Source organism: Rhipicephalus microplus, unplaced genomic scaffold (assembly GCF_043290135.1).
Source record: "Rhipicephalus microplus isolate Deutch F79 unplaced genomic scaffold, USDA_Rmic scaffold_58, whole genome shotgun sequence".
Taxonomy (NCBI): domain Eukaryota; kingdom Metazoa; phylum Arthropoda; class Arachnida; order Ixodida; family Ixodidae; genus Rhipicephalus; species Rhipicephalus microplus.
Window position 1 is genome coordinate 731081 of NW_027464631.1, and position 5939 is coordinate 737019.

At 51.7% G+C, this 5939-nt stretch overlaps 2 non-coding genes across 2 annotated transcripts; both read right to left on the bottom strand.

Moving 5' to 3' along the window:
- Positions 1–1605: 1605 nt before the first annotated feature.
- TRNAK-UUU (transfer RNA lysine (anticodon UUU)) lies at positions 1606–1679 on the bottom strand. Its single transcript has one exon. It is a non-coding gene; the product is annotated as a tRNA-Lys (tRNA).
- A 1103-nt stretch (positions 1680–2782) lies between these two features.
- TRNAN-GUU (transfer RNA asparagine (anticodon GUU)) lies at positions 2783–2855 on the bottom strand. Its single transcript has one exon. It is a non-coding gene; the product is annotated as a tRNA-Asn (tRNA).
- Between the last annotated feature and the right edge of the window lie 3084 nt (positions 2856–5939).

Below are 5939 nucleotides of genomic sequence, written 5' to 3' on the forward strand. Positions count from 1 at the left end.
GATCGCGCTAGCCAATTGCGCCACGGAGACAGTCGTGCTCCACTCTCAACACCGTCAGAACATTTCTTCAGAGCTATTAGCCCAAAGGAAAAAAAGCGCCGCACCACCACCGGGTGGGCTCGAACCTCCAACCTTACGGTTAACAGCCCATCGCGCTAACCAATGGCGCAACGGAGATAGTCGTGCTCCACTTTCACCACCGTCAGAACATTTCTCCAAAGCTTTCAGCGCCAAGAAGAAAAAAGCGACACACCGCTCCTGGGAGGGCTCGAACCTCCAGCCTTTCGGTTAACAGTCGAACGCGCTAGCCAAATGTGCCACGAAGACAGTAGTGCAGTGCTCTCACCACCGTCTGTACATTTCTCCAAAGCTATGAGCGCAATAAAAAAAGCGACACACTGCTCACGGAAGGGCTGGAACCTCCAACCTTTCGATTACCATACGAACGCGCTAGCCAATTGCGCCACGGAGACAGTCGTGCTCCACTCTCACCACCGTCAGAACATTTCTTGAAAGCTATCAGCTCAAAGAAAAAAAAAGCGACACACCACTCCCGGGAGGGCTCGAACCTCCAACGTTTCGATTAACAGCCGATCGCGCTAGAATATTGCGCCACGGAGACTTTTTTTTTCTTAAATGAATGAAATTATCAACAGTAATGTACAAAGAGCATACTTCACCAGAAGTCCGGAAAACACGCAAAAGCGTCAAGAACGAGAAGTGACTCCGGAACAGGGTCAAAAATGTCGACAACACTGCGCACTTGAGCAGCTGCTTCTCGGAAGACAGACCTAGTCGACCATGGTGGCTCGGCATGTCTATCAATCATGTGACTTTTCCATAATGAATACAGTCCCAACAACATAAACAAGTCGTAAGGAGTATTATCAGTCAGACTCTTTTTGAACGGAAGGAACCTAATAACATTACCTGTGATTGGAAGTTCGTGCTGCACTCTCACCGCCATCAGAACATTTCTCCAAAGCCATCAGCGCAAAGAAAAAGAAGCGCCGCACCACCACCGGGTGGGCACGAACCTCCAACCTTTCGGTTAACAGCCGATTGCGCTAGCCAAATGCGCCACGGAGACAGTCCTGCTCCACTCTTACCCCCATCAGAACATATCTTCAAAGCTATCAGCCCAAAGAAAAAAAAAGCGCCGCACCACCACCGGGTGGACTCGAACCTCCAACCTTTCGGTTAACAGCCGATCACGCTAGCCGATTGCGCCACGGAGATATTCGTGCTCCACTCCCACCACCATCAGAACATATCTTCAAAGCTATCAGCGCAAAGAAAAAGCAACACACCACTCCCTGGAGGGCTCGAACCTCCAAATTTTCGGTTAACAGCCGAACGTGGTAGCCAATTGCGCCACGGAGACAGTCGTGCTCCAATCTCACCAACGTCAGAACATTTCTCCAAAGCTATCAGCACAAAGAAAAGAGCATCACACCACTCCCGGGAGGGCTCGGAACTCCAACCTTTTGGTTAACAGCCGATCGCGCTAGCCAATTGCGCAGCGGAGACAGTCATGCGCAACTCTCACCACCGTGAAAACATTTCTCCAAAGCTATCGGCGCAAAGATAAAAAAAGTGACACACCGCTTCCGGGAGGGCTCGAACCTCCAAACTTTCGGTTAAAAGCCGAACGCGCTAGCCAAATGCGCCACGGAGACAGTCGTGCTCCATTCTCACCACTGTCAGAACATAACTGTAAAGCTATCAGCGCAAATAAAAAAGCAACACACCACTTCCGGGAGGGCACGAACCTCCAACCTTTCGGTTAACAGCCGATCGCGCTAGCCAATTGCGCCACGGAGACAGTCCTGCTCCACTCTCACCACCATCAGAACATATCTTCAAATCTATGAGCCCAAAGAAAAAAAAGCGCCGCACCACCACCGGGTGGGCTCGAACCTCCAACCTTTTGGTTAACAGCTGATCGCGCTAGCCAATTGCGCCACGGAGACAGTCCTGCTCCACTCTCACCACCTTGAGAACATATCTTCAAAGCTATCAGCCCAAAGAAAAAAAGCAACAAACCACTCCCGGGAGGGCTCGAACCTCCAACCTTTCAGTTAACAGCCGATCGCGCTAGCCAATTGCGCCACAGAGACAGTCGTGCTCCACTCTCAACACCATCAGAACATTGCTTCAGAGCTATCAGGCCAAAAGAAAAAAAGCGCCGCACCACCACCGGGTGGGCTCGAACCTCCAACCTTTCGGTTAACAGCCCATCGCGCTGGCCAATAGCGCCACGGAGACAGTCGTGCTCCTCTCTCACCACCGTCAGAACTTTTCTTCAGACTATCAGCCCAAAGAAAAAAAAACGCCGCACCACCACCGGGTGGGCGCGAACCTCCAACCTTTCGGTTAACAGCCGTTCACGCTAGCCGATTGCGCCCCGGAGACAGTCGTGCTCCACTCTCACCACCATCAGAACATATCTTCAAAGCTATCAGCGCAAAGAAAGAGCAACACACCACTCCTGGGAGGGCTCGAACCTCCAAATTTTCGGTTAACAGCCGAACGTGCTAGCCAATTGCGCCACGGGGACAGTCGTGCTCCAATCTCACCAACGTCAGAACATTTCTCCAAATCTATCAGCACAAAGAAAAGAGCATCACACCACTCCCGGGAGGGCTCGGAACTCAAACCTTTTGGTTAACAGCCGATCGCGCTAGCCAATTGCGCAGCGGAGACAGTCATGCGCAACTCTCACCACCGTGAAAACATTTCTCCAAAGCTATCAGCGCAAAGATAAAAAAAACTGACACACTGCTTCCGGGAGGGCTCGAACCTCCAAATTTCGGTTAACAGCCGAACGCGCTAGCCAGTTGCGCCACGGAGACAGTCCTGCTCTACTCTCACCACCATCAGAACATATCTTCAAAGCTATCAGCCCAAAGAAAAAAGAGCAACACACCACTCTCGGGAGGGCTCGAACCTCCAACCTTTCAGTTAAAAGGCGATCGCGCTAGCCAATTGCGACACGGAGACAGTCGCGCTACACTTTCACCACCGTCAGAACATTTCCTCAGAGCTATCAGCCCAAAGGAAAAAAAGCGCAGCACCACAACCGGGTGGGCTAGAACCTCCAACCTTTCGGTTAACAGCCCAACGCGCTAGCCAATTGCGCCACGGAGACAGTCGTGGTCCACTCTCACAACCATCAGAACATACCTTCAAAGCTATCAGCGCAAAGAAAAAAGCAACACACCACTCCCGGGAGGGCTCGAACCTCCAACCTCTCGGTCAACAGCCGATCGCGCTAGCCAATTGCGACAGCCACGGAGACAGTCGTTCTCCGCTCTCACCACCATAAGAACATATCTTCAAAGCTATCAGCGCAAAGAAAAAAGCGACACACCGTCCCCTGGTGGGCTCAAACCTCCAACCTTTTGGTTAACAGCCAATCGCGCTAGCCAATTGCGCTACGGAGACAGTCCTGCACCACTCTCACCACCATCAAACATATCTTCAAAGCTATCAGCCCAAAGAAAAAAAAAGCGCCGTACCGCCCCCGGGTGGGCTCGAACCTCCAAACTTTCGGTTAACAGCCGATCGCGCTAGCCAATTGCGCCACGGAGACAGTCGTGCTTCACTCTCACCACCATCAGAACATATCTTCAACGCCATCAGCGCAAAGCAAAAAAAAGCGACACACCGTCCACGGGTGGGCTCGAAACTCCAACCTTTCGGTTAACAGCCCATCGCGCTAGCCAATGGCGCAACGGAGATAGTCGTGCTCCACTTTCACCACCGTCAGAACATTTCTCCAAAGCTTTCAGCGCCAAGAAGAAAAAAGCGACACACCGCTCCTGGGAGGGCTCGAACCTCCAGCCTTTCGGTTAACAGTCGAACGCGCTAGCCAAATGTGCCACGAAGACAGTAGTTCAGCGCTCTCACCACCGTCTGTACATTTCTCAAAAGCTATCAGCGCAATAAAAAAAGCGACACACTGCTCCCGGAAGGGCTCGAACCTCCAACCTTTCAATTACCATACGAACGCGCTAGCCAATTGCGCCACGGAGACAGTCGTGCTCCACTCTCACCACCGTCAGAACATTTCTTGAAAGCTATCAGCGCAAAGAAAAAAAAAGCGACACACCACTCTCGGGAGGGCTCGAACCTCCAACATTTCGATTAACAGCCGAACGCGCTAGCCAAATGCGCCACGGAGACTGTCGTGCTCCATTCTCACCACTGTCAGAACATAACTTTAAAGCTATCAGCGCAAAGAAAAAAGCAACACACCACTTCCGGGAGGGCACGAACCTCCAACCTTTCGGTTAACAGCCGATTGCGCTAGCCAAATGCGCCACGGAGACAGTCCTTTTCCACTCTCACCACCATGAGAACATAACTTCAAAGCTATCAGCCCACAGAAAAAAAAGCGCCGCAGCACCACCGGGTGGGCTCGAACCTCCAACCTTTCGGTTAACAGCCGGTCGCGCTAGCCAGTTGCGCCACGGAGACAGTCCTGCTCTACTCTCACCACCATCAGAACATATCTTCAAAGCTATCAGCCCAAAGAAAAAAGAGCAACACACCACTCTCGGGAGGGCTCGAACCTCCAACCTTTCAGTTAAAAGCCGATCGCGCTAGCCAATTGCGACACGGAGACAGTCGCGCTACACTTTCACCACCGTCAGAACATTTCCTCAGAGCTATCAGCCCAAAGGAAAAAAAGCGCAGCACCACAACCGGGTGGGCTCGAACCTCCAACCTTTCGGTTAACAGCCCAACGCGCTAGCCAATTGCGCCACGGAGACAGTCGTGGTCCACTCTCACCACCATCAGAACATATCTTCAAAGCTATCATCGCAAAGAAAAAAGCAACACACCACTCCCGGGAGGGCTCGAACCTCCACCCTCTCGGTCAACAGCCGATCGCGCTAGACAATTGCGACAGCCACGGAGACAGTCGTTCTCCGCTCTCACCACCATCAGAACATATCTTCAAAGCTATCAGCGCAAAGAAAAAAGCGACACACCGTCCCCTGGTGGGCTCAAACCTCCAACCTTTTGGTTAACAGCCAATCGCGCTAGCCAATTGCGCTACGGAGACAGTCCTGCAATACTCTCACCACCATCAGAACATATCTTCAACGGCATCAGCGCAAAGCAAAAAAAGCGACACACCGTCCACGGGTGGGCTCGAAACTCCAACCTTTCGGTTAACAGCCGATCGCGCTAGCCAATTGCGCCACGGAGACAGTCGTGCTTCACTCTCACCACCATCAGAACATATCTTCAACGCCATCAGCGCAAAGCAAAAAAAGCGACACACCGGCCACGGGTGGGCTCGAAACTCCAACCTTTCGGTTAACAGCCCATCATGCTAGCCAATGGCGCAACGGAGATAGTCGTGCTCAACTTTCACCACCGTCAGAACATTTCTCCAAAGCTTTCAGCGCCAAGAAGAAAAAAGCGACACACCGCTCCCGGGAGGGCTCGAACCTCCAGCCTTTCGGTTAACAGTCGAACGTGCTAGCCAAGTGTGCCACGAAGACAATAGTGCAGCGCTCTCACCACCGTCTGTACATTTCTCCAAAGCTATCAGCGCAATAAAAAAAGCGACACACTGCTCCCGGAAGGGCTGGAACCTCCAACCTTTCGATTACCATACGAACGCGCTAGAATATTGCGCCACGGAGACTTTTTTTTTCTTGAATGAATGAAATTATCAACAGTAATGTACACAGAGCATACTTCACCAGAAGTCCGGAAAACACGCAAAAGCGTCAAGAAGGAGAGGTGACTCCGGAACAGGGTCAAAAGTGTCGACAACACTGCGCACTTGAGCAGCTGCTTCTCGGAAGACAGATCTAGTCGACCATGGTTGCTCGGCATGCCTATCAATCTTGCGACTTTTCCATAATGAATACAGTCCCAACAAGATAAACAAGTCGTAAGGAGTATTATCAGTCAGA